The following is a 26,993-nucleotide window of genomic DNA, read 5'->3' as shown; positions in this document are numbered from 1 at the left end:
ATAATATCTACCTTTGAGGAACTTTTAGTCTATTTAGAGAGACAAGAATGATGATCATGACAGAAGTAAAGAAAAAAAACCCTCATGAATCAAGCATACCTCACAAGCATACCTCACACATAGATGCTAAGTTCTATCAGAGCAGAGGTCTAATTTACATTCACAGAATAAGGCATCAGAGAGGCTTGATGGGTTGTGCTGCTCTCACAGCACTGCTGTTCTTTCTCCTAAGAGGAACTGGACAGAAACAATATTTGACAAACTTATCTCTAGGGGAGAAAGTTGCACAACCACCTGCAGAAACCAATTCAATCTCACATAATAGAATTTGAACTTCTTTTAAATGATTTAGGCCACTTGAGAGTTTTACAAGTCAGTTCCCAAATTAATTTAGCATTTATCTTCCAGCCAGGCTATTACAGCTAACAATAAACTCCCGTTACAGGAATTCAGATGAATGTGGCTGAGGAAAGGAGGTCCTCATTTCTCTCCACACTTGGCTTTTCTGCAGCAAGTGATCCTGTTGACCAGCCACTCCTGCTCCCCATCCTACTCAGCTTTGCACTCTTCTGGGTCCCTTCCTACATCACTGACTGTTCAGCCTCCAGCACAGGGTCTGGAACATAGTAAGCTCTCAATAAATATTTTGAATGATTGAAGGCTTCTTAGTATCTAGCATCTTCTCCACTGACTCTTCCACTTTCATCTAATACTTAGAAGTAGATATCCCCCACCCAACATTCCAGTTCGGGCCATCTTCTCCTCTATTACACTGCGTCCTCATGAGTGATCTCACTCCTATGGCTCCAGCTGTGACCTGTACACAGCTGCCCAAATGCTTATCTCCACCTGTTCTCTAAGCCCCATATTTTCAACTGCCTATAAGTCCCACACCTCTCCTAGGTGTGCTTCTGGCAATTCAAGGTCAATACATCCAAAACTGAATTCATTTTTCTCCTCAAAGTTGCACTCCTTTCTATATTACGAGTGTAGGTTTACAGACTCACCATCGCCTCAGTCACCAGAGCCAAAACCTTCTAAAGCATCTTCAACCCCTCCCACTCCTGTACTCTCCCTAGTGTCCAATCAGTTGGCCAGGTCCTATTCATTTTCCCCTCATGTTGTCTCTGATATCTGTCTCCTCTTCCTCACTGCCATGGCACCTTCATTATTCATTACCTGGATTCTCATCAGGATTACCTCACTAGCATTCCCTACAACCATGCATCTCTCCGCTTTTTACTATGTTATCAAAATATAACTGAAATCTTATAAGTCTCCTTCTCCAAAAATTATTCCTTATTTTTAGAAATCACTCTTTGACTTCTAAAGTTCTTTCATAAACTCTGTATAAGTTAAGAATGATTTTGGCTACTGAACTAAATGGAACTTATACAAATAGAGGGCTATTTTTCTCACGTAAGAATAAATACCAACGTAGGTGGCTGCTGGCATTTGTTTATTGGTGGCATCAAGGTCCTAAACTCTTCCAATATTTCTGTACTGCCATCCATCCTTAACATGTTGGCTTTTCATCTTCATTGCTGCCAATAATTCAGCTGCAAAATGGCTATTAGAGCCCCAGGAATCATGTCTGCATTCAAGGCAGAAGCTAAAGTGAGGCAGAAGGCATAAGCAATGTCTGTATATTTTCTTGAGGAAAGAAAAACTCTGCTAGAAGCCCCTCGGCAGTCTTTTGTTTATGTATCATTAGCCATAAGTATGTTATTATCACGTGGCTATCTTGAGCACCAAGGGAGACTGAGCATGTATTTGGCTTTTCAAGTCTCTGCTATAGATGCAGTAAGGGAGAAAGGCATGAAGTGTAGATGTTGGGTGATTCAGCCCACGATGTCTGCCACATTCCCCTTTTATTTGGTCAGTATGACAACGTAATGTGTGGCACAATTATCTTCCCTTTCAGGTTAAGGAAACTGAAGTCCAGAAAGGTTAGGTGATTTGCCCAAGGTCTCAGGTAGTCGGTAGTAGACTCACAGATACCATTTTATGATTCCTACCAAGGGGATTACTACACCATTGCTCTGTGAAGTGAACTCCTATCTCAGAGAATATTCCAAGCTCCAGGGAATTCAAGGGCTCCCCAGAATCTGACCCCAGGCTACTTTCCAGATTTATCACTCATAACACTTTCAATACTCCTTATGCACTATCCAAATTCTTGGTTGCTTCCTGATTGTGCTAGATAACTACAGGCCTTTTTTTTTTTTTTTTTTGCATGTGCTGATCCCTCAACATGGAATGACCTTCCATTTCCACTCTTGCTCCAACAATACCCTGAGGCTTTGTTTACTGAACTGAATTCTTATTCATACTTCAAAATTCAGGTTAAATTCTGCTTCTTAGCTGAAGCATTCCTTAACTGCACCAGTCATCACTATTCATTTCTGCCAGAAGCCCTAAGCTCTGTCATAGCACTTTCTTTCACTCCATCATAATAGTTGCTTCATTTTTTTCTGCTTCCATAATAATCTCCTTCAAAGCTTTTAAGTCTTAGTTATCTCTGTACCCATGCCCTGAGTGCCTGGTACAGCACCAGGCACAGAGAACAGGGCCAGCAAGTATTTTCTCTATAACAGCTTTATTGAGATATTATTCACATACCATACAATTCATTCATTCAAGGTATACTGATAAATGGTTTTAGTATATTCACAGAGTTGGGCAACAATCATCACAGTCAACTTAAGTGAAATAGGTCCATCGGAGAAGGATAATCATCATATGGTTTCACTCATACATGGAATATAAGAAATAGTGAAAGGGATCATAAGGGAAAGGAGGGGAACTGAGTGGGAAAAATTAGAGAGGGAGACAAACCATGAGAGATTCCTAACTCTGGGAAACAAACAAAGGGTTGCAGAAGGGGAGGTGAGTGGGGTAATGGGGTAACTGGATGATGGGCACTAAGGAGGGCACTTGATGGGATGAGAACTAGGGGTTATACTATATGTTGGCAAATTGAATTGAAATGTAAAAATTTTAAATTTTTAAAAAAGAATGTTTCTAATATCTCAAATCTCACTTTTAACCCCACAATACTCCATTGCCTGCCAGCACCAGCCCAAAGCAACAACTAACTAACTTTCTGTTTCTAAAAATTTGCCTATTCTGGACATTCCGTATAATTAGAATCATATAATATATGGTCTTTTGTGTCTGGCTTTTTCACTTAGCATAATATTTTTAAGGTTAATCCATGTTTTAGTATGAATCAGCATTCTATTTCTTTTTTGCGGCCAAATAATATTCCATTGTATGGACATACCATGTTTTTTTCATACCATATTATTTTATCCATTCATCAGTTCATGGACATGTGGGTTGTTTCCACTTTTGGTTATTATTAAATAATGCTGCCATGAACAGTGGTATAAAAATACCTGTTTGAGCCCCTACATTCAATTATTTTGGTTATATTCCCAGAAATGGAATTACTGGGTCATATGGTAACTCCACGTTTACTTATTTGAAAAATTGCCAACCTGTTTTCCACAGTAGCTGTATCATTTTACATTCTCACCAGAAATGTATGAGATCTTCAATTTTTCCATATCCTTGCTAATATTTGTTATTGTCTGACTTTTTGGCTAGAACCATCCTAATGGGTATGAAGTAATATTTCATTGTGGTCTTGATCTTCTTTTCCCTGATGAATAATGTTGAGCAACATTTCATGTGCTTATTGGCTATTTGTATATCTAAGGGTAAATGTCTTTTCAAACCATCTGTGCATTTTTAAATTGAGTAAACTTTTTATTATTGAGTTGTAAGAGTACTTTACATATTCCAGATACAATTCCCTCTTCCGATACATGATCTTCTGGAGGGGAGGTGGGGGGGATAGGGTAACTGGGTGATGGGCATTAAGGAGGTCATTTGATATAATGAGCACTGGGTGTTAGATGCAACTGATGAAGCACTAAACTCTACCTCTGAAACTAATAATACGCTATACGTTAATTAATTGAATTTAAATAAATTTTTTTCCAAAAAAAGTGTGTGATCAGCAAATATTGGCCAGCAAGCATTTTTAAATAAAGTATTTCCAAAATTACTATTTAAAATTTTAGATATTCCTTACAAAAGCTAACATCCCAGAAAAGCTTGTTTTAAACTCATTAAATTAGAGCTGGATCCCCAGGGGAAAAACTTGACCACCTAATGTAAGCAAAGCATACTCAAGAATGCAACAAGTCTAAACAAGCATAGATAGATATATAGATAAATAGATTGATAAAATATAGCAAAATATCACCAACTTCAAATATTATCAGTTCCCCTAAAGTAGTCTTAAAATGAAAGTACTAAAATAGAAATAGACACAAACCTCTAGCCATAGATTTGCCAGCTCCTTCTGACCACACAGAGTGTTCCCACTCTAGGAATAGTCAGCCTTATATACCCTTAACATTTTGGGAAAGTTTTTCATCAGTCTCAAGGTACCTTAAGACTTCCAAATTTTTACCTAAATCCTAACATTTTCTTCTGTTTTCCACATCACTGATTAGCCTCTTTCCAGACACCTCTGGGCGATAGTGTCTGGTTGTCTTGACAATGCTGTTGAAGGGAAGAAGTTAGTACTGCATAAAACCTGGGGCAGCCCAGATGACTCAGTGATTTAGCGCCGCCTTCAGCCCAGAGCCTGATCCTGGAGACCCTGGATCGAATCCCACATCGGGCTCCCTGCATGGAGCCTGCTTCTCCCTCTGCCTGTGTCTCTGCTTCTCTCCCTCTCTCTCTGTGTCTCTCATGAATAAACAAATTTTTAAAAAAATCTCTCTCTAAAAAAAAAAAAAAAAAACCACTGAAATCCCCAGGGCCATGTTCAGTTTTGAGAGAGTGACCTCCTATCTATTGGCACAGGCAGTGGCTAAGGGTCTCATGATCATAAGAAAGCCAAAAGATTATACCTATACTAATCATTATGGTCCCAGTTAATTTAATTGATAATTTATATATTTTCCCAGTGTGTTTTACTACAAAATAAGTTGTCCTGATGTTTCTAATACTATAGTTGGTTGCTCTAATCAGTAGGGGGATTCCAGCATTTCAGGGCATAGCAACAGTAAGAATCAGATAGCAGACTTAATTCAATGTATTTGAAGGACTTCATGTCTTAGAAGAAATGTGTGACTGTTTACTGTGGGGTTTTTTAAAGGATTTTATTTATTTATTCATGAGAGACACACAGAGAGAGGCAGAGACACAGGCAGAGGGAGAAGCAGGCTCCATGCCGGGAGCCCGACCTGGGACTGGATCCCAGTCTCCAGGATCACATCCCGGGCCGAAGGCAGGCGCTAAACCGCTGAGCCACCCAGGGATCCCCTATTGTGTTTTTTTAAGCTTTGTAATTCTCTTCTAGGAGAATGTAAAGAAGCCAGAATCAATAGTCAAAAAACCTAGGTTCCAGTCTTGGCTCGGTGTTAGTTCAGTCCTACCTGTATTATTTTTTTTTAATTTTTATTTATTTATGATAGTCACAGAGAGAGAGAGAGAGGCAGAGACACAGGCGGAGGAAGAAGCAGGCTCCATGCACCGGGAGCCTGATGTGGGATTCGATCCCGGGTCACCAGGATCGCGCCCCAGGCCAAAGGCAGGCGCCAAACCGCTATGCCACCCAGGGATCCCCCTACCTGTATTATTACCAGCAAGTCTCTGTGCCTCAACTTTCATATCTCTAAAATGAGAAAGATGATTATACTTGCATCAAATTAAATTGTGTAGTACAGGGACATCTGGGTGGCTCAGTGGTTGAGCAACTGCCTTTGGCTTAGGTCATTATCCTGGGGTCCTGTGATCAAGTCTCATATTGGGCCCCCACAGGGAGCCTGCTTCTCCCTCTGCCTATGTCTCTGCCTCTCTCTGTGTGTCTCTCATGAATAAATAAATAAATAAAAATCTTTTAAAAAGTAAAAGAATAAATTGTGTAGTAGAGGAAATAGTTTATACAGTGAGATAAGCTCTCTATCACAAAATCTATAGGATTCATTCACTCTCTCCTTCTTTTCTCTGGCCTGGTTTTCCCACGGTTTCCATCTCTACTCAGACTGCAAAGCATAAAACTAAGCAAAAAAAAAAAAGTGTGATTGATGTACGTAGGAAAAGCAAAATAATTTACTATATAGCAGGAAAGGAGGGTGAAAAGCATGAGTGCAGAGGATGTGAAACAAGGTTCCAATACAGAGCCAATCATAAGCTTGGAGGGCCATGGTAAGAAATTTAAAAATTATCTTGCCAAAAATGAGAAGCCATCAAGGAGTGCCAAGCAGAAGAGTATATGCCTATTTAGAAAGCTCACTCTCACAGCAGTGTTGGAGAACAGCTGGAGGGAAGAGAGATAAAGCTTTAAGAACAGGTGGGTGGCAATCTGTTAGTCTCACACAGATTTAAGATAGTGGTAGTTGTTATGGAGAGAAGACAAACTTGGGAAAATTTTAGGAAAACTGGAGAGGACTTGATGTTTGATTCAATGTGGGAGAAAATGGAGGGACAGGAGTAAAGGATTATAACTTAGACAGTTAGGTAAATTATGGATTCATTAACAAGAGAGGGGATGCAAATGATTTTGAGAGAATATAACTTCATTCCGGACATGCTGAATTTGAGGTGCTCACAGTCCATTCATGTAGAGAAGCCTAGAAAGTCTTTAGAAGTAGGGATTTGCACCCTGAAGAGAAAGGACAAGAAATCTACATTGGATTTAATTATGGGTACCTAGAGATGATGACTGAAGCTATCATAGCAGATGAGATAAATTAATGAAAGAATATAGAGTGAGAAAAGGTTGCCAGGAGTAAGCCCTGAGGAACAAGGGGCAGAGAAGCAGGCTCCATGCACCGGGAGCCTGATGTGGGATTCGATCCCGGGTCACCAGGATCGCGCCCAGGCCAAAGGCAGGCGCCAAACCGCTATGCCACCCAGGGATCCCCTATTGTGTTTTTTTAAGCTTTGTAATTCTCTTCTAGGAGAATGTAAAGAAGCCAGAATCAATAGTCAAAAAACCTAGGTTCCAGTCTTGGCTCGGTGTTAGTTCAGTCCTACCTGTATTATTTTTTTTTAATTTTTATTTATTTATGATAGTCACAGAGAGAGAGAGAGAGGCAGAGACACAGGCAGAGGGAGAAGCAGGCTCCATGCACCGGGAGCCTGATGTGGGATTCGATCCCGGGTCACCAGGATCGCGCCCAGGCCAAAGGCAGGCGCCAAACCGCTATGCCACCCAGGGATCCCCTATTGTGTTTTTTTAAGCTTTGTAATTCTCTTCTAGGAGAATGTAAAGAAGCCAGAATCAATAGTCAAAAAACCTAGGTTCCAGTCTTGGCCCGATTAACCACAGAGCCTCCTTATAAAATTGCACATCATACACACTTCAACAGCAAGAGAGAGAAAAGACGGATTGTGCAACCCAGCCTAAGAGTTCTCAGGGACAAAAGCTCAGAGACAGACAGACAAGACTTGTCATCACATAAAAACATGAGGCTAGGGGCACCTGGGTGGCTCAATGGTTGAGCGTCTGCCTTTGGCTCAGGTTGTGATCCTGGGGTCCAGGGATCGAGTCCCTTATTGGGCTCCCCACAGGGAGCCTGCTTCTCCCTCTGCCTATGTCTCTGCCTTTCTCTGTGTGTTTCCTGAATAAATAAAATCTTAAACACACACACACACACACACACACACACATCCGCGCGCGCGCACACACACACACACACACACACACACACACACACACACATACACCAGGCTATGGGCAAGTGGGAATGTTAACAAAGTGAAAATTATGATCCACAACAGTGGTTTTCTGCTATTTTAGTGTCCCTGGAAATGAGGAAGAATCACTCTGACAACAATAACAATGATCTCTTTTACGATTGACAAAGCCCCTTCATAATTCACTCTGCCATTTGATCCTAGCTACCCTACAAAGTAGGTGAGGCAGTGGTTATAGTCCTCTCTTGTAGCTGCAGAGACTAAAGCTCAGGGGTTAAGTGACTTTTCAACGTGGCACAAACAATAAGCAGCAGAGCCAGGACTCTACCCGGGATCTCCTGACTCAGGGTCCACTCTTTCTGCTAACTACATAGCCAGTGTAAACAGACAGTGGCCAAATAGTTCTGTGACTCCAGTGCTAAGAAGGTAGAGATAGGTGTTCAAGGATATTTGGGGGCCTATCTGTAATGCCAGGCTTTTGTTCCTTACAGTTAATTTATTCTTCCTGAACTGCAGATCACTCACTTGAATTCTTGGTGCATTACATAAAAATTCTTGTTTGAGTAAGACAGACAGTCTTGCCCATGCTGTGCCCGTGTCTGATTTTCTGAACAATGCTTCTCACTTTGTTAATCCTCCTAGATTTCTTACTCATCTACCCCCCACATTCAGCTTAGAAAAGCCACCACACCTGTGAATCCGACATTCTGAAATTTGAATCACAATTTGGATTTATTTCCATGTCTATTATTACTGTCGGGATGTAAGATGAGGGAAAATGGACACATTAGAGAAATGAATTCAGCATAATGAAGGTCATTTTCAATTGTGACTGCCCATTATACAACTCTTTGGCTAGCATTACAGACAGATGCCATGCAATAGAATTTTTTTTTCTGATATCAAGTTAGCTTCTTGGCAGACTAAGGCAGCTCATTAGTAATCTTGGATCTCTTTCTATATTTGTGATTCAACTCTAGATGTTGGATAGTAGGTAATATGGGCTTTGTGCCATTTAAATCCACAATGACATTTCCATGCAAATCCTGATGATTGAGAGGGGAGTTCTCCTTCTTAAGGCCCAAATCTGTTTTTCCCTAAATTAGCAGCCCAAGTTCAGGATTAGCCAGGGAATGAAGGACTGTGGTACAGAATAGGAAAGCAGCAGAGAGGAGGAGGAAGAGAAAGAGCCGGACCTTAGTTTTAGTGTAAGAGTAGCAGTTATGCAGAACATAAAAAAAATGACCTAAAACAAGCTACACAATAGTTTTATGGGTGTTCATATAAAGGTCTGGTGTGACACTGGTGTGTGTGTGTGTAATAATGGTAATAAAATTCAGTGAATTTCATTTTTCTTAGTTTATTTCCTATGGTTCTTTTTTGTAATAATGTAAGTTTTTATTCTCTAGGACTAGATTCCTACTGAGTGAAGCAAAATTAGAAGTTCACCAGATTCTTCCTCTGATTGTCTCCTTACTTAGTCTTCCCCCCATCAAGTCTGTCTCGCACATTTCCACCACTTACCTTCCCAAGAACAAATGTGACCACAGTACTCTTTTGCTTAATGCTTCAGTGGCTCCACCACTCCCTCCCACACACTCTACCCTTTGGCCATACTAAATTATATGCCATTCTGAAGATACACTACTATTCAGTGAGTCATGCATCCATTAAACTGTACTCTTTGAGTTTCTCATAACAGAAACTTGACTTGGACTAGTTTAGACAAAAAAAAGGAATTAACTGCAAAGATACTGGGGTAAAGCTATGATGAGCATCCTTTGTAAGGTGAAAATACTGAAATACTGACCAGCAAACCCTCCTGAGTTTTACCTGTTGGTACATCTGCCAAAAGACAGATCCCAAATCTACTGATTCTAGTTTAAAATATCCTAGAGAAGAATCCTAACTACATAGCTTAAGGGAGAGACTTGCTAGAATCATTGGGGGCAGTTCCTAGGACAGGGAGGGTTGTTGTATAGATATGCCATAAATACTCATTAACCTTATATTTGCTCCTATGCTTTACCTGCGTTTCTGTTTGTAGTGGTTGTTCTACTTTGGCCTATATTCTCCTCTCATTTCTCTAAACTCATATAGAATTTGCTAATATCAACCACAGGGTCCTAGTTGTAACACTGTCTTTCTTTTTGCCTTTTTCACATTTGACTACTTGTATGCCAATGACCTTGTAAGTGGTTTGGGACACAGGGGCACACCTTGTATTTCTTTCCCTCCACTCTTCCCAGAACAGTTTTAATACATAATAATTGCTCACATGCTTCTTGAGTTAACTGAACATTCAATAGACTTCATGGTAGAGAAGCTTAGATTCTGAACAGAAATAATTCATCTACCTACTCCTAGCTCTAGCCACTGAATGGAGAGCATGGCATTTTATTTCTTTTTTTTTTTTTTTTTTTTTTTTTATTTATTTATGATAGTCACAGAGAGAGAGAGAGAGAGAGAGAGAGAGGCAGAGACACAGGCAGAGGGAGAAGCAGGCTCCATGCACCGGGAGCCTGATGTGGGATTCGATCCCGGGTCTCCAGGATCGCGCCCTGGGCCAAAGGCAGGCGCCAAACCGCTGCGCCACCCAGGGATCCCATGGCATTTTATTTCATTCCATCAATCTATCCATCCATTCATCCACTCATCCAGCCATTGGAAAACATTTAATGAATTGTTACTCCATTTCAGTCTTTATGTTAAGTTCTTTTTTTTTTTTCTTTCTTTATGTTAAGTTCTAAGGATACAGAGACTAATTAGATAAGGTATCTACTCTAGAGGATACAGACTGGCTAGAAAGCAGACATGGAAACAGATAAATCATCACTACCCCCAGATAATGAGTGTATAAAAAGAGTACAGAGTACTCTGAAGGAGCCCAGAGAAAGTGATTGCATAGGGGATCTCTGGTGTTGAGACTACAACTCCTAGGAAATAACTTCACGTCTAATTGATTGTAGCCTACATAAGATCACTCATCTTTGACAGTTTCCTTAAAAGCTTATAGGACTCCAAAACCAGTGAAAGAAACCAAGAGAAGCAATTTTTCTTTTCAAAATATTTTTCTCAGGGGTAGGATTCAGTGTCCTGACTTCTTTCCTGTCAACACCTTGTGGGTACTCCCAACCTCCCTCTCGCCCCATCAGCTATCTGCTGCCTCCTGAGCAATCTCAGGAGATGCGGCCACAGCTGATCCTCATTCCCCAACCCTGTTTTATGGAGCAGGACAGCCAGGAAATCAGGCAGTTGAAGGAAAGGATCCTATGACTTGGGCCTTCTGCCAAATTATTCCTCTTCTGATGACCTTATGTCTTTTTTTTAATAAATTAATTTTTATTGGTGTTTAATTTACCAACATACAGAATAACACCCAGTGCTCATCCCGTCAAGTGTCCCCCTCAGTGCCTGTCACCCATTCACCCCCACCCCCCGCCCTCCTCCCCTTCCACCACCCCTAGTTCGTTTCCCAGAGTTAGGAGTCTTTATGTTCTGTCTCCCTTCCTGATATTTCCCACACATTTCTTCTCCCTTCCTTTATATTCCCTTTCACTATTATTTATGATCACCTTCTGTCTTAAATATTACTTAAATATTATTCCTCTTCTGATCACCTTCTGTCTTAAACAATATTAAATTGTTTTTGATGTGTTGAGACTCAGAATCTTTCCTCTGTGACACTACTTTGCAGAAAGAAAATCTGTACTCTGATATGCAGGCATGATTTGATGGGGATGTGAGATAGATTTTGCTTCACAGCTAATGTAAGGAAACTGTCTCAGGAAGATGTCTGAACAATCAGACAGTTTGGAGTGCTGCTTCCCTTTCCGTGGTCCTGATTTGTAACTAGTAGTTTTGTAAATTTCATTTCCCTGCAGACTCTGGCTATGCAAAATGTCTTTGTTTACCAACTACTAAACATGTAGGAAACTACACTTCAAAGGTTTCAAATGCAATGGGAGAGCAACCACATCAGCAACTGAGGGAGAAGAGAAGAGAACCAAGTGGCATTCATCACAGATCTAAAAAACCAAATGGTTCTACTAACCATTTGGCATTTTTAGATATTTGTTTTCTCATTACAGATGTTGCTTCAGAATCCAGCCACACCTTCACCGTGCCAACACCCCCACACAGCTGTTCCTGGGAACTGGACAAGCAAATCACACTAATGACATGAACATCTGCAACCTTAACTCTCAGTGGACATGAAACCACTTTCAGGGAATTTCTTGATGCTAAGTTTGAGGCATTCTCACTCTACCTAAGACACCAAGAGGTAAAGAGGTACCACCACTTGGGCTGGAGCAAGCAATATGAGGGTTGGCCCCGAGCATGACAGTTAACTGCAACATGTGAAGGAGATTGCGTTGGGCATTTCCCTGGATAACCAGAATTCGTGGAATGAGAACTAAATGTGCAAATTCAACAGAGTCCTTAGGCTTATTCTGAGTAGTTTGTCAGTACACAAAATAAAATTGCAATTAGCCATTATGCTAAATTCTCCTGTCACAGTGGTTTTACCCCAAGCATTTAAAATTGCCCTAAATCAATGAGGTTGTCCTTGCCATTGACATCAGCTGTTAGGGAAGGTGATTTCTGTGTACTTTTTCAATAGATTATTGGGGTGGTTTTTTCCTCTTTTTAAGGCAGTTCTTGGAGATTTAGTTTGAAGTTCTTATTCCAGTACCCTTTGGGGGCTCATTTTCTGATACATACTATTTATTCCTCACTTTCATTTAAGAGCTGGTATTTGCCTTATTTTGATGTAACTCTTCTATCAAATAACTCCTACAAAAGAATCCAGGCTATGTTGGAGACAGGAAACTGGAAATCCTGATTTACTTGGTCCAACAGGCTATATAGGAATATATGTTATTCTGTTAAACTCATACAGCATTCTTCCTCTCTTTTGATTTTATATATCCATATATCTATATATATACATATATATGTATATATATATATATATATATATGACTTCTATGTATCTATCATCAGCTTTAACTATTATCAACTGGCCAATCTTGTTTTATCTATAACCATATCCATATCACTCTTCCATATTATCTCAAAGTAAATCCTATACGATCATATAACCTCATCCACAAATATTTCAGGATACAGATTCATTTTTTAAAAATCACAGTACCAAAAAAATAAAAAAATAAAAATCACAGTACCATTATCACACAAAAAATTAAATAAAAAATCTTCTCTTCTTAAAAACAGTCTTAACACAAGTTTAGTAGAAGACCCACCCTAAAGCCTGAAGTGGAACACCATGAGAGGCCTGTATGTCAGTATGTGTGAGTCTCCCTGGGAACCCCTGAATCTAGATTTTATGGGGCCAGGGACTTGGGGTACAGCACTATATGGATGGAGGCACCATCCAAAGATATCTAAATTATCTCTATTACTACAATCCCATTGGTGCCCACGCACTTGAGAGGTCCACAGAATGTAAAGTTACACTAGGATACAAAATGGGGTGACACTAACAAAAATTAGATTATACATGGAGACTCTCTCATCACCCAACCCTTAACATGTTCTCTGGTTACTAAAGAAACAGGAATCTTCTTGAGCTGGGTGAGATCCTTCACCTCAAGAGCATCTTCAGCATTTCTCCTCAATTACCCAATGCCTGTCGACTTGCTCATAAAATAACCGTTAATCCTAATGGAGAGATGAGGCAGTAAAACATCTTTTCCCTCTGGTTTCCTATGTAAGGGGAACAATCTCCCATCTGCTACGAGAAGCCACCAAGATCCTGTTTCCTCAATGCTGTTACAGCCCCCGACTCACACTCCCCCTAGTGGCTAGCCCAGTTTTTCTCCCCTTCTACCATGGCATTATATTACCTTTACCTTAAAAGCTTTGTATTCACCCTACCATCCCAGAGAATTCTTCTTTTACTCCATCATCCCCAGGGTGGATTAAATCCCCAGAGCACCTGAGCTAACCTGTATCAGTATTAATAATGCTGTACAGCCATTGTTTCACCCACTGATGTGCATCCCTCAGGGGTAAAAAACCAGGCCATATTCATCTATGTGAATATGGGACCCAGGACAGCATTTGGTGCACAAATGATATACAATAAATGTTACTTGAATTAATGTTGCTAGGCAGAATTCTTTTCCTCAGTTGTAGCCTCAGATTTGGGTTAATGCGCTCCTATAACATATGCTTCTAACACTCTTGAGAAACCACACACACACACACACACACACACACACACACACACCTCTTTAGTTGTCTTTGACTACTATGAAGAAATGCCCAGAGTAAGACTTTTATGAATATTTCTACTTTAATGTGTATTATACTTGGGCATATCCATTATACTAAATCAAGTGATATTCTTTGCCCATGTACCATGTCTTGTTGAACATTCTTGGCACAGAGATATATTGAGAAGTTTAATTCACAGCAAGCAATATTTAACAACATTTGTTCAGTAGTTGGTATATGGAGCTGGCAAGCACTCCATCCTCCCACACTGCCAAATTCCTGTTCTTATAAGCCAAGAGTCTTTCCATTCGGCTTTATTGCTTCTGCTGCATGCTCTCCTGACTTTCTCACTTCAACCCTTCAACTGATCACCTCTTTGAGGAATCTGGGGGCACCGAGAGGTCACTTGTTGTTCCAGCTGTGAGCCAGACTATCTTACAAACTCACAAACTCCCTATTACTAAGCTTGTTTTGTTGGAAGGCAAAGGCTCTTTCCCCACTGACCTTCACCCCCAAACTCTCAAGTATTCCTTTTCTTTTTAACTCATTTCTCATCTTTGCTCTTTTGCTAGGCAAAGAGTTACCTCCAGCCAGAAGGAGAAGCCTTTCTCCAGCAATCAATGGGGAGACACTCAAATGCGTACACTAAATCCCTATTAATGCCATGGAAAAGCGCTGGGATTGCCAGATATTCTCCACTCATTATCAAATTATATGCAGATATGTCCATGACTCATAGAACTCAAGGCTGGAAGAGAAATTAATGGTGCCCTAATCCCACTGCCCTCCCAAAGCTTGAGTTCTCTTGCTTGGCAATGGATTGAGGACTACAGCTAGAATAAAATCTAGCCATAACAAGATTTGACTCAGTCACTGTCCTACAGGTATAGCAGTTTATTGTGCAGGTTATCCTACTGTCAAATCAAAAGGCAAAGCAAATGTGGCCCTTCTCATGAGATCTTAAGGCTAGTCCAAATTATCAACAGAATATTGCTTTACAACTTGAGTAGCAGCTGCTACCATGTACATGTACATGCTCCAGCATGATCCCTCTTATCCTTTGTGTTAACACTCAGAGTTGCCACATGTCATGAGGCCAGCAATGGCCAATAGCCCGAACTCTCTCTCAAAGGTGGAAGGATGCAGGGTATCTGGAATGAGAAGTCTTCAAACTCCTTTCTCGGGCTACTCGTTTACCTTACTTTGGTGCCTTGATCTTACTTACTACTTGCACCTCCTTCTTCTCTGGAATCTCAGATTCCTCTAGAGAACATTGGCCTTAGTTTGTGTTGCCAGCTTCCACCCAAGACACACACGATTTCAGTCTGATGATTTCAATTTTGCGTGAACCTTGGCCACTCAACCCAAGAGCATGTTCTTCCTGCATTTAATCTCTCTTTTAGCCCAGGTTTGATATCACTCTCCTCTCTCAAGTCATCATTCAAGTGTTCAGCCATGCATCCACGTTAAGTCCAAGAGGTGCAATATAGACTCTTCTGATTTGATACAGGAGATAAAGATTCATTTAGAATTTCACCACTCATACCAACACATACTTCATATTGACACTTCTCAAATGATTCTGGTTTCAATCTTTTTCTTCACTTGGTTGCACATTGTAACAGGAGACCTGTACATTTCATACAAAACAGGGACCTAAACAACTCAGAAATTTAGAGCAAAAGCCTTAAAATGTGTATATTCACTGATTCAATGATCAATATCATTGAATAACCTTAAAGAACATAAATGTGTGCAAAGCTTTAGCTACAAATGGTTAGCCATTAATGCATCATTTATAAGGGGGAACCTATATGCTCAACAACAAGCATAGTTTTTATTTCCGTAAGATGGAATACTACAGTCAATAAAAATATTATAGATTTATATTTATTGGTAGTTAAAGACATGGATATTTTATTCATTGACAATATCATATTTTAAAGTGGCATGTACATTATGCTCCCATTTAAAAATATATATTGTGTGACCTTTCCAACCTTGGCCACAGAAACTTCTTGCAAAAAACGTCTCCAAAGGCAAGGGAAACAAAAGCAAAAATGAACTATAGGGACTTCATCAAGATTAAAAGCTTTTGCACAGCAAAGGAAACAGTAGATAAAACTAAAAGGCAACCTACAGAATGGGAGAAGATATTTGCAAATGACATATCAGATAAAGGGCTAGTATCCAAAATCTATAAAGAATTTACCAACCTCAACACCCAAAAAACAAAGAATCCAAGTCAATAAATGGGCAGCAGCCATGAAGAGACATTTCTCCAAAGAAGACATACAAATGGCCATCAGACACATGAAAAAAATGTCCCACATCACTTGGCATCAGGGAAATACAGATCAAAACCACAATGAGATACCACCTCACACCATTCAGAATGGCTAAAGTTAACAAGTGAGGAAACAACAAATGTTGGCGAGGATGTGGAGAAAGGGGAACCCCCTTACACTGTTGGTGGGAATGCAACCTGGTGCAGCCACTTTGGAAAACAGTATGGAAGTTCCTCAAGAGGCTAAATATAGAGCTACCCTATGACCCAGGAATTACACTATTCAGCATTTACCCCAAAGATACAAAGGTAGTGATCTGAAGGAGCACCTGCACCCCAATATTTATAGCTGCATTGTCCACAATAGCTAAACTATGGAAAGAGCCAGATGTCCATCAATAGATGAAGAGATAAAAAGATGTGGTGTGTGTCTATATATATATATATAAATTTAATAAATAATAAATATATAATAAATATATTATATATATAATAGAATATTACTCAGCCATCAGAAAGGACGATATCTTACCCTTCATACTGATGTGGATGGAACTGGAGGGTATTATGCTGAGTGAAATAAGTCAATAAGAGAAAGATAATTATATGGTTTCACTCATATGAGGAATATGAGAAATAACACAGAGAATCATAGGAGAGGGGAGAGAAAAATGGAATGGGAAGAAATCAGAGAGGGAGACAAACCATGAAAGACCCTTAACTATGGGAAAGAAACTGAAGGTTTCTGTAGGTGAAGTGGGTGTTATTTACTTTTTAATAATTTAAAAGTCAGTAAGTTACAGGTGAAACAAGAATGGCCATGAGTTAATAATTGTTGAAACTGGTTGATAGGTATATGGGAGTTCATTATATACTATTCAATATACTTCTGTATAATTTAGAGATTCTCTATAGGAAAGGTTTTTAATAAGACTTCCAGGGAAGATGACAGAGTAGAAGGATCCTAAACTCACCTCATCCCATGGATACAGCTAAATAACACCCACATCAGTATAAATAAAGATTCCATACACATCTTGAGATGATTTTTTTCCAACTCTCTGAAGAAAGCCAATGGTATTTTGATAGGGATGGCATTAAATGGGTAAATTGCCCTGGATAGCATTGACACTTTCACAATATTAATTCTTCCAATCCAAGAGCATGGAATATTTTTCCATCTCTTTGTGTCTTCCTCAGTTTCTTTCAGAAGTGTTCTGTAGTTTTTAGGGTATAGATCCTTTACCTCTTTGGTTAGGTTTTTTCCTAGGTATCTTACCCTTTTGGGTGCAGTTGTAAATGGAATTGACTCTTTAATTTCTGATTCTTCAGTCTCATTGTTAGTGTATAGAAATGCCACTGATTTCTGGGCATTGATTTTGTATCCTGCCACACTGATGAATTGCTGTATGAGTTCTAACAATCTTGGGATGGAGTCGTTTGGGTTTTCTATGTGCAGTATCATCTCATCTGAGAAGAGGGAGAGTTTGACCTTCTCTTTCCCAATTTGAATGTGTTTTATTTCTTTTTGTTGCCTGATTGCTGAGGTTAGGATTTCTAGTACTATGTTGAATAGCAGTGGTGAGAGTGGACACCCTGTCGTGTTCCTCATCTTAGGGCAGAGTTCCCAGTGTTTCCCCACTGAGAATGATATTTGCTGTGTGCTTTTCATAATGGCTTTTAAGATGCTGAGGAAAGTTCCCTCTATCCCTACACTCTGAAGAGTTTTGATCAGGAATGGATGCTGTATTTTGTCAAATGCTTTCTCTGCATCTATGGAGAAGATGATATGGTTCTTGTTTTTTCTCTTGTTGATATGATCTATCACATTGATTGTTTTATGAGTGTTGTACCAGCCTTGCATGCCGGGGACAATTCCCAATTGGTCATGGTAAATAATCTTCTTAATGTACTGTTGGATCCTATTGGCTAGTATCTTGTTGAGAATTTTTGCATCTGTGTTCATCAGGGATATTTGTCTATAATTCTCCTTTTTGGTGGGGTCTTTGTCTGGTTTTGGAATTAAGGTGATGCTGGCCTCGTAAAACGAGTTTGGAAGTATTCCATCCCTTTCTATCTTTAGGAACAGCTTTAGTAGAATAGGTATTGTTTCTCCTACAAACGTTTGATAGAATTCCCCTGGGAAGCCATCTGGCCTTGGACTCTTGTGTCTTGGGAGGTTTTTGATGACTGCTTCAATTTCCTCCCTGGTTATTGGCCTGTTCAGGTTTTTTATTTCTTCCTGTTCCAGTTTTGGTAGTTTGTGGTTTTCCAGAAATGCACCCATTTCTTCCAGATTGCCTAATTTATTGGCGTATAGCTGTTCATAATATGTTTTTAAAATCGTTTGTATTTCCTTGGATTGGTGGTGATCTCTCCTTTTCCATTTGTGATTTTATTAATTTGAGTCTTTTCTCTTTAGTTTTTAATAAGGCTGGCTAATGGTTTATCTATATTATTAATTCTTTCAAAGAACCAACTCCTGGTTTTGTTGATCTGTTCCACAGTTCTTCTGGTCTCTATTTCATTGAGTTCTGCTCAAAATAAATTGGGATACAGCAAAAGCAGTCCTAAGAGGGAAATATATATCAATACAAGCCCCCCTCAAAAAATTGGAAAAAAACTCGAGTACACAAGCTAACCTCGTACCTAAAGGAACTGGAGAAAGAACAGCAAATAAAACCTATACCTAGCAGAAGAGAGTTAATAAAGATTCAAGCAGAACTCAACTCTATGGTCAACTAATATTTGACAAAGCAGGAAAGACCATCCACTGGAAAAAGGACAGTCTCTTCAATAAATGGTGCTGGGAAAATTGGACAGCCACATGCAGAAGAATGAATCTGGACCATTCTCCTACATCATACACAAAGATAAACTCAAAATGGATGAAAGATCTAAATGTGAGAGAAGAATCCATCAAAATCCTAGAGGAGAACACAGGCAACATCATTTCTGAATTTGGCCACAGCAACTTCTTGAGAGATACATCTATGAATGCAAGGGAAACAAAAGCAAAAATGAACTATTGGGACTTCATGAAGAGAAAGAGCTTCTGCACAGCAAAATAAACAGTCAACAAAACTCAAAGACAACCTACAGAATGGGAGAAGATATTTGCAAATGACCTATCAGATAAAGGGCTAGTATCCAAGATCTATAAAGAACTTATTTAACTCAACAGCAAAGAAACAAACAATCCATTCACGAAATGGGCAAAAGACATAAACAGGAATTTCACCAAAGAAGACACAGACATGGCCAACAAGCACATGAGAGAATGTTCTGCATCACTTTCCATCAGGGAAATACAAATCAAAACCACAATGAGATACCACCTCACACCAATGAGAACAGTAAAAATTAACAGTACAGGAAAGAAACAAATGTTGGAGAGGATGTGGAGAAGGGGGAACCCTCCCACTGTTGGTGGGAATGTGAACTTGTATGTACAGCCACTCTGAAAAACTGTGTGGATGTTCCTCAAAGAGTTAAAAATAGAGCTACCCTATGACCCAGCATTTGCACTGCTGGATATTTACCCCAAAGATACAGATGCAGTGAAAAGCTGAGACATCTGCATCCCAATGTTTATAGCAGCAATGTCCACAATAGCCAAACTGTCGAAGGAGCCTCAGTGTCCATGGAAAGATGAATGGATAAAGAAGATGTGGTCTATCTATACAATGGAATATTACTCAGCCATTAGAAACGACAAATACCCACCATTTGCTTCATTGTGGATGGAACTGGAGGGTATTATGCTGAGTGAAGTAAGTCAATTGGAGAAGGACAAACATTATATGGTCTCATTCATTTGGGGAATAAAAATGTGTAAGGGATTTTTTAAGGAAAAAGATAGTGTAAGGGATTAAAGGGGAAAGGAGAGAAAATGAGTGGGAAATATCAGTGAGGGTGACAGGACATGAGAGACACCTAACTCTGGGAAATGAACAAGGGGTAGTGGAAGGGGAGTTAGCAGGGCGTTGGGATGACTGGGAGACGGGCACTGAGGGGGGCCCTTGACTGGATGGGAACTGGGTGTTATGCTATATGTTGGCAAATTGAACTCCAATAAAAAATATGCCAAAAAATATATATATATACCAAAAAAAATCACCAGTTTGGCTTTGAGACACATGAGAAGGCAGTGTCCCTGCCCTTAAAGTGACAGTATAACAAAGAGCCCCACTGAGATACAGCATAGAAGCAGCAGTTTGAAAATCACCTGGAGTGTATGGGAAGGAGATTTATTTACTAACATCAGACCATGTATTGGAAGGACAGGGATCTTAGGGAGACTTCTCCAGGAATAGAGCTATTTCTGTGCCGATATGCAATGGGATGACCAAAGATTCTTTGCTACTTCTCCTATCAAAAAGTGGAGTCTAATTCCCCTCCCCTTCAATCTGGGCTGGCTCTAGTGACTTGCTTGGCCAATAGAATGTCATGGAATTAATGCACCTGAAAAGAAAGCCTTGAGGCTTCCACCTGAGTTTCTTGGAACCCAGAACTCTGCTGTGAAGAAGCCCAAGATGACCTGTGGAAATACCCATGAGGAAAAGAACCAAGGACTCTGGCCAACAGCCACAGCTGAACTGCCAGATAGTGACTACCACTATTTTCCCAGCGTTGTGAATGTGACATCTTGAAAGTAGATCCTTAGCCCCAGTTGGGCTGTCTCAGCAAGGAATGGTGGCTTTGAATAATGCACTGGACCAGATGGATCTAACAGATATATTCCGAACATTCTCTCTTAAAACAGCAGAATACACATTCTTTTCAAATATATATGCAACATTACCCAGAACAGATCACTTGTTAGGGCACAAAATAAATCCTAACAAATTCAAAAAGACTGAAGTTATACCTTGCATCTTTTATGACCACAATGCTATGAAAATAGAAATGAATCACAAGAAAAAAATCTGAAAAGAACACAAATACATGGAAGTTAAATAACATGCTACTAAATAATGAATGGGTCAACCAAGAAATCAAAGAGGAAATTTTAAAAATACATGGAAACAAATGAAAATAAAAACAAAATGGTCCCAAATTTCTGGGGCGCAGCATAAGCTGTTCTAAGAGGGCAGATTATAGCAATTCAGGCCTACCTCAAGAACCAAGAAAAATCTCAAATAAACAACTTAACCTTATGCCCAAAGGAGCAACAAAAAGAAGAACAAAACCAAAAAAGTAGAAGGAAGGAAACAATAAAGATTAAAGCAGAAACGAGTGAAATAGAAACTAAAAACAATAATAGAACAGATCAACAACACCAGGAGCTAGTTCTTTAAAAAGATCAACAAAATTGATAACCCCTTAACCAGACTCATAAAAAAAATAAAATAAGAGCAAGGACTCAAGTAAACAAAACCAGAAATGAAAGAAGAGAAATAACAACTGACACCATAGAAATACAAAGAATTATAAAATAATATTATGAAAAATTATATGCCAACAAATTAATCAACTGAGAAGAAATGGATAAATTCCTAGAAACATAAAAAAATAAATTCCCAAAACTAAATAAGGAAGAAATAGAAAAATTTGAACAGACTGATTATCAGAAATGAAATGGAATCTGTAATCCAAAAACTTCCTAACAAACAAAAGTCCAGGACCAGATAGTTTCACAGGTGAATTCTAGGAAATATTTAAAGAGAAGAATTAACACCTGTTCTTCTCAAACTATTCCAAAAAAATAGAAGAAGAAGGAAAGCTTCCAAATTCATTTTATGAGGCTAGCATTACCATGATACCAAAACCAGATAACGACACTACCAAAAATAGAAAACTATAGGCCAATAGGTCTGGTGAACATAGATGCAAAAATCCTCAACAAGATATTAGCAAACTGAATTCAACAATACATTAAAAAAAATCATTCACCACAACTGAGTAGGATTCATTCCTGGGATGCATCCATGGTTCAATATTTGCAAATCAATTAACATAATACATCACATCAACAAGAGGAAGGATAAAAATCGTATGGCCATGTCAATAAATGCAAAAGAAAGTATCTGACAAAGTACAACATCCATTCATGATAAGGGATAGAGGGAACATGCCTCAACATAATAAAGACCTTATATGAGGGACTCACTTCATATAACTTCATACTCAATGGTGAAAAGCTGAGAACTTTTCCCCTAAGATCAGGAACACAAGGATGCCTACTCTTGCCACTTTTATTCAACATAGTACTGGAAGTCTTAGCCACAGAATCAGACAACAGAAAGAAATGAAAGGCATTCAGGGATGCCTGGGTGGCTCAGCAGTTGAGCATCTGCCTTTGGCCCAGGGCATGATCCCAGGGTCCAGGATCAAGTCCCGCATCAGGCTCCTTGTGGGAAGCCTGCTTCTCCCTCTGCCTGTGTCTCTGCATCTCTCTCTGTGTCTCTCATGAATAAATAAATAAAATCTTTTTTAAAAAAGAAAGAAAAGGCATTCAAATTGGTAAGAAGAAGTAAAATTCTCACAATTCAGAGATGACATGGTACTATATACAGAAAACCCTAAAGACTCCACAAAAAAACTACTAATTAGGACAGATAAATGAATTCAGTAAGGTCACAGGATACAAAATCAATACACAGAAATCCATTGCATTTCTATACACTAATAATGAAGTAGCAGAAACAGAAGTTAAGAAGACAATTTACACCAAAATAATAAAGTACCTAGAAATAAACTTAATGAAGGAGGTGAAAGGCCTGTATGCTGAAAACTATAAAACACTGATGAAAGAAATTGAAGACAACACAAACAAATGCAAAGATATTCCATGCTCATGGATTGGAAGAACAAATATTGTTAAAATGTTCAAACTACCCAAAGCAATATACAGATTTAATGTAACTCATATCAAAATAATTTATCAGAGAACTAGAATAAATAATTCTAAAATTCATATAGAACCACAGAAGATCCTGAATAGCAAAAACAATCTTGAAAAAGAAGAGCAAAACTGTAGGTATCACAATCCCAGATTTCAAGATAAATTACAAAGCTAAGGTGATCAAAACAGTATGGTACTGCCACAAAAATAGACACATAGATCAATTGAACAGACTAGAGAGCCCAGAAATAAACCCAAAATTATATGGTTAATTAATCTTTAACAAATGAGGCAAGAATATGCAATGGTGAAAAGACAGTCTCTTCAACAAATAGTGTTGAGAAAACTGGACATCTATATGCAAAAGAATAAAACTGGACCACTTTTTCACACCATATATATAATAAACTCTTAATAGATTAAAAACCTAAATGTAATACCTGAAACCATAAAAACCCTAGAAGAGAGCACGGGCAGTAATTTCTCTGACATTGGCCACAGTAATATTTTCTTAGATGTCTCCTGAGGCAAAGGAAACAAAAGCAAAATAAACTATTGTGACTACTTCCAAAAAGAAACAAAAGCAAAAATGAACTATTGGGACTTCATCAAGATAAGAAGCTTTTGCACAGCAAAGGATACAGTCAACAAAACTAAAAGACAACCTACAGAATGGGAGAAGATATTTGCAAATGACATATCAGATAAAGGGCTAGTTTCCAAAATCTATAAAGAACTTATTAAACTCAACACCAAAGAAACAAACAATCCAATCATGAAATGGGCAAAAGACATGAAGAGAAATCTCACAGAGGAAGACATGGACATGGCCAACATGCACATGAGAAAATGCTCTGCATCACTTGCCATCAGGGAAATACAAATCAAAACCACAATGAGATACCACCTCACACCAGTGAGAATGGGGAAAATTAACAAGGCAGGAAACAACAAATGTTGGAGAGGATTCGGAGAAAAGGGAACCCTCTTACACTGTTGGTGGGAATGTGAACTGGTGCAGCCACTCTGGAAAACTGTGTGGAGGTTCCTCAAAGAGTTAAAAATAGACCTGCCCTACGACCCAGCAATTGCACTGTTGGGGATTTACCCCAAAGATTCAGATGCAATGAAACGTCGGGACACCTGCACCCCGATGTTTCTATCAGCAATGGCCACAATAGCCAAACTGTGGAAGGAGCCTCGGTGTCCATCGAAAGATGAATGGATAAGGAAGATGTGGTTTATGTATACAATGGAATATTACTCAGCCATTAGAAACGACAAATACCCACCATTTGCTTCAACGTGGATGGAACTGGAGGGTATTATGCTGAGTGAAATAAGTCAATCGGAGAAGGACAGTGTATGTTCTCATTCATTTGGGGAATATAAATAATAGTGAAAGGGAATATAAAGGCAGGGAAAAGAAATGTTGGGAAATATCAGGAAGGGAGACAGAACATAAAGACTCCTAACTCTGGGAAACGAACTAGGGGTGGTGGAAGGGGAGGAGGGCGGGTGTTGGAGGGGAATGGGTGACGGGCACTGAGGTGGACTTGACAGGATGAGCACTGGGTGTTTTTCTGTATGTTGGTAAATTGAACACCAATAAAAATTAATTAAAAAAAAAACTATTGTGACTACTTCCAAATAAAATCTGCACAAGAAAGGAAACAATCAACAAAATTAAAAGACTGAATGGGAGAAGATACTTGCAAATGCCATATCCAATAAAAGGTTCGTATTCAAAATATATAAAGAACTTCTACAACTCATCACCAAAAAACAAACATTACAATTAAAAAATAAGCAGAATAAATGAACAGACATTTTTCCAAAGAAGACATTGAGATGACCAACAGACACATGAAAAGATGTTCAACATCACTCATCATCAGGGAAATGCAAATTAAAACCACAATGAGATATCACCTCACATTGGTCAGAATGGCTAAAATAAAAAACACAAGAAACAACAAGTGTTGTTAAGGATATGGAGAAAAGATAACCCTCATGCACTGTTGGTGGGAGTGCAAACTGGTACAGCCACTATGGAAAATGGTATGGAGGTCCCTCAAGAATTTAAAAATACAATTACCATCATGATCCAGTAATCCCACTACTGGGCATTTACCCAAAGAATATGAAATACTAGTTTGAAAAGATATACCCACCTCGATGTTTATTGCAGCATTACTTACGATAGCCAAATTATGGAAGCAACGCAAGTGTCCATCAGTAGATGAATGGATAAAGGAGAGATTACACATGCACACACATACACACACACACACACACACACACACCAGAATATTACTTAATCATAAAAAAGAATGAAATATTGCCATTTGCAACAACATCGGTAGACCTAGAGAGTATAATGCTTAGTGAAATAAGTCAGTCAGAGAAAGACAAATACCATATGATTTCACTCACATGTAGAGTTTAATAAACAAAGCAAATGAACACAGAAAAAAGAGAGGCAAACCAAAAAACAGACTCTTAACTATAGAGAACAAACTGATGGTTACCAGAAGGGAGGTGGAGGGATGAGTGAAATAGGTGATGGGGAGTAAAAATACACTTATCATGGTGAACATTGAGTCAGGTATAGATTGTTGAACCACTATATTATATACCTAAAGCTAATATAACACTGTATGTTAACTATACTGGAATTAAAATAAAAATAAGTGAAAAATACATAAAACAAATAAATAAATTTTAAAAAGAAAAATGTTTTTAAATAATCATATTTGGGGATCCCTGGGTGGCTCAGCGGTTTAGCGCCTGCCTTCGGCCTAGCGCGTGATCCTGGAGTCCTGGGATCGAGTCCCACATCGGGCTCCTGCATGGAGCCTGCTTCTTCCTCTGCCGGTGTCTCTGCCTCTCTCTTTCTCTCTCTGTGCCTCTCATGAATAAATAAATAAAATCTTTTTTAAAAACTACATTTCCCTCATTTAACAACCAAGTGAGGCTACATGATAAGGTTCTGGCCCATTGTCATGAACAGAAGTATCTTTTGCAACTTCCAGTTTGTGTATTTAAAGAGTAGGAAAGGGATCCCTGGGTGGCGCAGCGGTTTGGCGCCTGCCTTTGGCCCAGGGCGCGATCCTGGAGACCCGGGATCGAATCCCACGTCAGGCTCCCGGCATGGAGCCTGCTTCTCCCTCTGCCTGTGTCTCTGCCTCTTTCTCTCTCTCTCTCTCTGTGCGACTATCATAAATAAATTTAAAAAAAAAAATAAAGAGTAGGAAAGACTCTTTCCTTATTGTGCTCCTTTCAACTGACAGGAATTGAGACATGGTCATGAGCTTGATGACAGCATCCCTGCAAAAGCTAAACAAAAAGAAGAAGCCTGGACGCTCGATAGAACCACCAGAGCAAGGTCACCGAGGCAGTTGAGAGCTCTATATTTAAGAGAACAAAATTCTCTTGCTTCAGCCCCTTTATTACAGGTGCCTTACATTTAGCCAAACCTAATGCAGTGAATTAGATTGCAAAGGAAGAAGGACATGGCAATCTTAGTGCAAAATGTGTGCTTTTAAAGAAAGCTTTCTCTGGATCATAAAATCCTACTGCAAATCAATCAGAATGTCTCAAAGAAAAACAGCCTGCAAATATGCTATCAAAGACAAAGAGTACAAATATGAAATTAAGGGTGCCAACACACAAGCTCAACCCAACAGAGAACAAGGTACATATTATATGCAAATTGTAGATATAAAAATATCTGCAATAAGGATGACAAATGAGTTCATGACATCATTTACAAGGAGCTCTTGAGAACTAAAAAAGAACAAGGCAAATAATTCCATAAAACATGGGCAAAATATAGGATAGCCAAGTTAGAGAAGACCAAATCCAAAGGACCAAAAAACATATGGAAAG

Source organism: Vulpes lagopus, chromosome X, assembly GCF_018345385.1.
Source record: "Vulpes lagopus strain Blue_001 chromosome X, ASM1834538v1, whole genome shotgun sequence".
Taxonomy (NCBI): Eukaryota; Metazoa; Chordata; class Mammalia; order Carnivora; family Canidae; genus Vulpes; species Vulpes lagopus.
The sequence above is the reverse complement of the archived record's forward strand: the minus strand, read 5'-3'. Positions refer to the sequence as shown.